Consider the following 6,323-nt stretch of genomic DNA (forward strand, 5'->3'; position numbering starts at 1 on the left):
TTCAGAAAGAAATATTCTAAAGTCCTCTAGGAGACATATTCTTGCAAGATTGCCAGCTAGTTTATAACTGAGATTCCTCATGCTCTGTGGGGGTAATTACTGCAGCTGGTTGGAAAGGATTCAGTATTAAAACAGCAGTCAGTGAGCTACTGAACACAGGCTCAAATCCACAAGGAGGTTCTCAAAGCCTGGACTGATTAGAGCAAAATAAATCTTGAACTGGAGTGTCTGTCCCTGCCTTAACATCTCCCATTATGGCGGATATGATATGAAATGTGGTAGGCTGGCATGAGTGGATCATGCGTTTTGTCTGAAAAGCGAGCTTTCCTTTTCTGGGAGGTTGCCTGGAAAAGTCACCTAAAGTAAAAGCCAGAGGTAAGGAATGCAGCACCCGGTTGCATAATCCCTGGTAGCAATGAAAAAAGCAAAGAAAAAAAGTGTTCTCCACCAGCCACGACTTTGTTTAAGTAGATATAAGATCTACAGAGCCATAGGGGCCAAGTGACATCTTTCTAGCAATGCTTATTGGGCATTGCATTGGCATAGCAGGGGAGCTAGAGGGGGTGAGCGGGAAAGGGAGTTTGGGCAGATGTTGTGGCAGGGCGGCATGCCGATGTCCCCGCTGCGCTGGAGGCTGGCGCCTCTGTGTCAGAGACTGGGCTCCAACTTCCACAGGGTTTGTGGCACCTTATTGCTGCCTCTGCCACTTACCTCAATGGCAGTTGCCATAAGCAGTGAGGACCCCGTGTCTCGCATGCACCGTCTGCTACATTGACCTGGCACTGTGCTGTGGGACATGTGAAGGAAGTAGATAAATAAAGCACCATTTCATTAGCAGTGACCTCCTGGGTGGTTCTACGGTCCTTAGCATATTTTTTCTTGCACATCAAAGAAAGAATGATCTCTTTGGGACATATACAACCCCATCACCATGGCAACATAACACTTCAGCAGGATCTTGAACTTATTTATCCTCATGGACCTGTCGTAAGGAAGAGAAGTGCTATTATCCCTCCTTTGAGGAGGGGAATTTGGGGACAGAGCAAAGCTAAGTCAGCTAAGTCACATGTAGTTAAGCTGCAAGATTTGGGGATCCTGGGTGTAGCTGGGTGAGGGTAATCAGACCATTTCAGTAAATGAGTTTCCATTAGAGCTAGCGCACCCATAACTAATTGAATTGCCTGTTGGGATTTGAAATCAGAGTGGTATGAACATAAAAAAGCTATGAGTCATGTCATTTTTTGTCAAACCCTGCTGCAGTGCTTGTAGCTGCTACATGACCAATTCAATAATAAATGCCTGTAGAAATCAGAAAAGACATACTTAACTCATGTGGACTTTCTTCCCCTACTTTGTCCTTGCCCAAATGCATGCATTGATTAGCCTTGATTAGCCATTGGTTGAATATGTTTGGTTTTTCTAGAGTTGCAAACCACAGAAGGTCTTTTTAGGGGTAACTGGGGGATATATTTTACCAATCATATTCTGGAGGAAACAGTTAAATGAATCAGTTTTACTTTTTTTAATATTAGAGAGACAAAAGGGAAATGATCATTAAGGAGGAAAGATTAAATACCATCTATCTGGAGAGTTAGTATAATTTGTCTGCTTTTTGACACAGTTCTTTAGAAAATCATTTTAAGTTTTGTTCTCAGGAGTATTGGTTAGTTCTGGCAGTTCCAGATCTCCACGTGTATGTATCAGACTACCCGAAATGGCATTAAATTGTGATTGCAGGCTATGTGTTCTGCAAAGGAACGCTTCTTTAGAGGCCTTTGAGCATTTAAAAATATTGCCTCCAAAGAAAAAAAAAAAAGAAACAAGAGCAAAAGGTGAAGCAATACATATTTTTGACGAAAGAAGCATAGTAATCAGTCGGGAGTTTGGAGTGTCTCCATCTCTGCTCATCCCATGGTGAGCCTGGGGAGGCAAGAAGGATTTATAGCCTGCTGCGTTCGTGGTTTAAGCAAGAGGCTGGGGTTTATTCTGCGTGCTGGGATAGTTGCATGGCACAGCAGCTGGCCTGGCTCAGTGCCTGGGGGCCGGGTCAAGCTTGGTCGTGGGCCCCGCTGGCGTGGCCGGGGGCAGCGCTGCTGCCTATGCTCAGCCTTGGCGGGCCGGCCGCGACGGGGGCTCTCCTGCTGCCTGGCCGGCTCTGCACTGCGTGCCCGCCGGGACCGCTCGCTCGCTCGCTTGCGTGCACGCTGCAGGCTGCTCCGCGGGAGCAGGGACCCCCGCTGCTGGGACGGGCCTGAGGGAGACGGGCTTGCGCGCCCAGCTGCCTCGCAGGGGCAACGGGGAGGAGGTGAGCTTCGCCCTGCACGCAGCCTGGGAGACCCCGCCGTCCTTTGTGCATGCAACCAGCTACATGGGAAGAAAATGATGTCTCGGAGCGGCGGCACCATCCGCAAAAGAGCCTCATAAAAACCCAAAGACGTTGGACGTGGGCGGGGAGCGATGCTGGGCTGGTGAGCGTGCTTGCGGGGAAAAGGAAAGTGGGGGGAAATGGAAGGGAAGTAATTTTGATGCTTTTGAGCAAAGACTATCTGGACTGTTTCAGGCTCTTCTCTCCCACTAACCTCTGGGCCAAAGAAAAGGAGTTTTCCATGTTTAACCCTGTTGACTATGTTGTTGCCTAAGCCTGGCAGGCACTGGACCTGGGGAGCCAGATCCTCACGTAGCACACACAGCACGGCTCTAATGATGTTAGGAGACTTCCTTGAATTTTTGGCTGTCGAGAAGCTCATTCCCTTACTCTTACTGTGGGATAGGAGAGCATGTTTTAACAAATACGTGAGTTTGAACAACTACATGCTTTCAAAAGCTAGAGCCACTATGATTACTTCAACTAATCTTGTTGGCTAGTGGATCCCAGGGCAATCCTTGTAGAAAAAAAGGTTTTTTTCCCCTCCTGGGCTTCTGTAAAATCTTGGGAGTACAGTGTCTGCCAGGATAGCTGCCATTCTTCTTCTGCAATAAAGCTTGGCAGAGATTTTGCAGCATGGTTTCAGTTTTAGGAACTCGCAGCTGGGATGAGATTATGGCTGCTCCCTTCCCTGAACTGCAATCGGAGTTAGTGGGGATGTTTTTGACAGAAGGGCTTTTTGTGAAAAAATATTGATTTATTGTATTTGAAGCTTTTTGGCAACAATGTGACAATTTTAACTAAACTTTACTCAGGAAAATGTTTCAGATCTGGCCTGGACAAAAGTCATTCTGCAGAAATGCTGACGACCAGGCGGGTTTCCTTGCTTCCTGGTGGGATGCAGGCTGCAGTCCTGGTCCTTCGTGCCCTCAGAGCGTGCCTGGGCTGCTGGTGACTTGGAAGAGCATCTCTCCAGTTCTCCTGTTGAAGCTGTTCCTCCTTCAATAAGTAATAAAAATTTCACAGAGAGAGAAACTTGCCCATGTCACATCTCAGGGCTTGCCACATCTCAGGTGAAATGTCTCTGTCGCAAGAACCCTTGTTTCTCTGTGCTCTTCTAGGAGTACTTTTTAACATGCGTGTGTAAGGGTTTTTTTTGTTTTTTTTTTCAGAAAAATTCCCAAGGTCTCAGCTATGCTCTGATGCTGCATGAGAACATTTCTGAACTCTTAAAAATGTTTACCAAACAGGAAAACCATTTTTTACCCGCTTCCAACTCTGCCTCCAGTTCTGTGGAAGCATTGCCTGTGTCTCTTGGAAGGGCTTTACCTTGTGGAGGCATAAAGAGTGCCTGTGAAACCTTTTTTTTTCTTTTTTCTTTTTTTCCTCCCTTTTTTAATCTTTAGCCTTGTCATTCTGCTTTGTAAGCTGTAAGCATGATGTTTCCTATCATTTTAAAAGAGAATGTTCATTGAAAGATATAAATGTGTAAACAAAAAGTTCATGTTTGTTGGCACAGTTTTTAAATGCAGACATCTGAGTTAGAGATGTGAGAAAATTGTAAAGAATTTGGGAAGGTTCAAAGGCTCATGTTATTAAAGTTTTAATAATCTCCTTTTCTGCCTAGCCCCAGCCCCCTGCTAGTCTTTGAATCTTAAAGGAAAATGCCGTCTGAACAAGATTATAGTTAATTAGGGTAGGATCTTCTCTTTGAAAGCCTGTAGGAAGCTGTCCTGCCTTTTTATTTTTTAGACTAGAATGAGCTGTGTGTAGGAGGAGATATGTGGCAAAAAGCATTTTAGTGCAGTGTTTTAATTTAAAGACTCCAGGGGCTCTGTTAAGTTTCTATAACACAGACTATGGTATTTTCACAATCACTTTGTTATGTAATCCCTGGAGAAATAATTCACCTGAGGTGAAATTCACACCTCGTAGAAGGGGCAACGGAGGGCTGTCAATAAACGTACATAACCCCCCCTCCCTGCCCCCCCATGCATGCACTCACACAAAACCCATCACGTATCTACTTTGGGAAGGCTGGGGGCAAGCGGATGGGCCCAAAGGGGTCCCCATCGCCGCTGCCTCCCGAGGGAACCGGGCTCCTGGCAGCCCGGCGGGTAGAAGGAGACGGGGCCGGGGGCTGCAGAGGTACCGACCCTGCCGGAGTGTCTTGGAGCGCAGGGATCTAGCACCCCCAGCCCCGGGACAAGTGCCCTCCTGGGGTAAGTGGGTGGCAGGCTGGTGCTTTGGTTATTACTCCTATTCTATTCTATTCTATTCTATTCTATTCTATTCTATTCTATTTTTGTTCTGTTCTATTCTATTCTATTTTAGTTTGAATTGCAGTGCCATCCCTCACCCCAGGATCTCAGCATCTGTCACCTGCTAAGGGACACCCTCTGGGGGAGAAGTGTCTGCGTGTGTCGGTCACTTGCCTTGGGCCCGGCTCTGGGGCTGAAACACCCCAAGGCCTCGGGCTCTGGCAGTGTGGCCGTGGGCACGGCGGGTGTTGGCAGCTCTGACCTCCAGCCCTGAAGTGCCAGGGTTCAGCTGGCTCAGCGCAGAGGTGGATGATCCCAGACATTTGCTGTGCTCAGCCAAGGCCGTTTGCTGCCATGCCAGGTGTTGAAGCTCAGCCCTTAGAGCTCAGTCAGAAGACAGTGTCTCCAGCAGCACCGTGTCCAGAGCACTGTGCTGGCATTTGGGGGCAGCACAGATTTAGAGGGGATTCATCCAGGTGCTGACCGGGTTCAGCTCTGCCTCGTCTTTGGGGACCATCAGGATTCCTCACCTGGAGATATGCGTGCAGCTGCTGAGACTCAGGAGAGCACAGGAGGATTCGTCCACTTCTGAGCACTTCTTGTGACATAAACTAGCCAGTCACATTCTTACAGTTTTGTGCGTGTCCTGGGTGGGGTGTCCCCAGCATCCCGGTGACAGCAGGGAGCCCGCGGCAGGTGTTTGTGACCAATGGGTGTTCACAGCTCCTGCACCGGGAGCTTGCTAATGCAGCAAATCTACACCCACGTCACCTGCTCCCAGCAATAATCCCGGGAGTGTTTTTACGGCGCTATCACCTACGGGCTCCGGGCAGGAGCGCCGGCTCTTTTGTGCAAATCACTGATTCTAGTAGAATGAGCAGGCGGTCCCTTCGCAAAGAGCCTAAACTTCTCATCCTGCGATTTGCTGCATTAGCAAACACTGCCGTGGCCCCATAGCTCTGTGGGCAGCAAGGACCGGGATGCAGAGGCAGGGCTGCCCCACCTGCACGAAGCTGCTGAATCCTCGGAGACGACACTAGAAAAACGAAAGTCTACGCACCATCTGTGAAGTGCAGGGATCTGCTGATCAGCATTCCCGCTCAACCCAAACTGAGCCTGGACCCTATAAGCAGTTTTTCAAGGCCTCATCCTCTGCCAGCATGAAGTGGCTAGAGGGTTGAGGACGACAATGTGTTTTGTAAAAGGAAATATCTCTTTTTTTCTGAGTTTGTTATAAAAAATAAAGCCAGTTATATTTCTGGCTATTTTGTTTTCAGTGTTTGCAAGCCGTCCTGAGGGAGCTGTTTTGTAGAAGAATAAAGCGTTAAGAACCATAATTTCCCTAGCATAACAGTCTTTTTCTTTGCACTCCTTGGCTCCTAATAGCAATGCTTTTTCCCATCTCTTTCTGTCTCTCTGGTCTGCTAACAGCCCAATTAGCAAGTGCCCAGAGCATGAAGAATTCCTGGCTTTGCTGTTGTTCCAGCCAGTCATTAACTCGGTGGAGAAGGTCTAACAAACACTGGAAAAAAAAGTGAATTTGTTTTTCAGAAGTTAGTTGAGTTTTACAGCATTAAAATAGAAAAGGTAGTAAAAGAAGGGGGGAATAAACACATTGCCAAAAATACTAAGTCAATTAGTATAGTTAAAGGGCCAGGGTTTTCCGATGTAGCCTGAAGTTTGGAATTACTCTCACT

General features: G+C 47.5%; 1 long non-coding RNA gene across 2 annotated transcripts; it reads left to right on the forward strand.

Annotated features, from left to right (window-relative positions):
- The first annotated feature begins 2,059 nt into the window (after window positions 1–2,059).
- LOC136991413 (uncharacterized) lies at window positions 2,060–5,963 on the forward strand. 2 transcript variants are annotated; one of them, XR_010883610.1, is made up of 3 exons: window positions 2,062–2,468; window positions 3,181–3,438; window positions 3,538–5,963. It is a non-coding gene; the product is annotated as an uncharacterized lncRNA (long non-coding RNA). The 2 variants fall into 2 exon arrangements; XR_010883609.1 differs by having other exon boundaries at window positions 2,060–2,468; window positions 3,181–5,963.
- Window positions 5,964–6,323: the final 360 nt, after the last annotated feature.

Source organism: Apteryx mantelli, chromosome 2, assembly GCF_036417845.1.
Source record: "Apteryx mantelli isolate bAptMan1 chromosome 2, bAptMan1.hap1, whole genome shotgun sequence".
NCBI lineage: Eukaryota > Metazoa > Chordata > Aves > Apterygiformes > Apterygidae > Apteryx > Apteryx mantelli.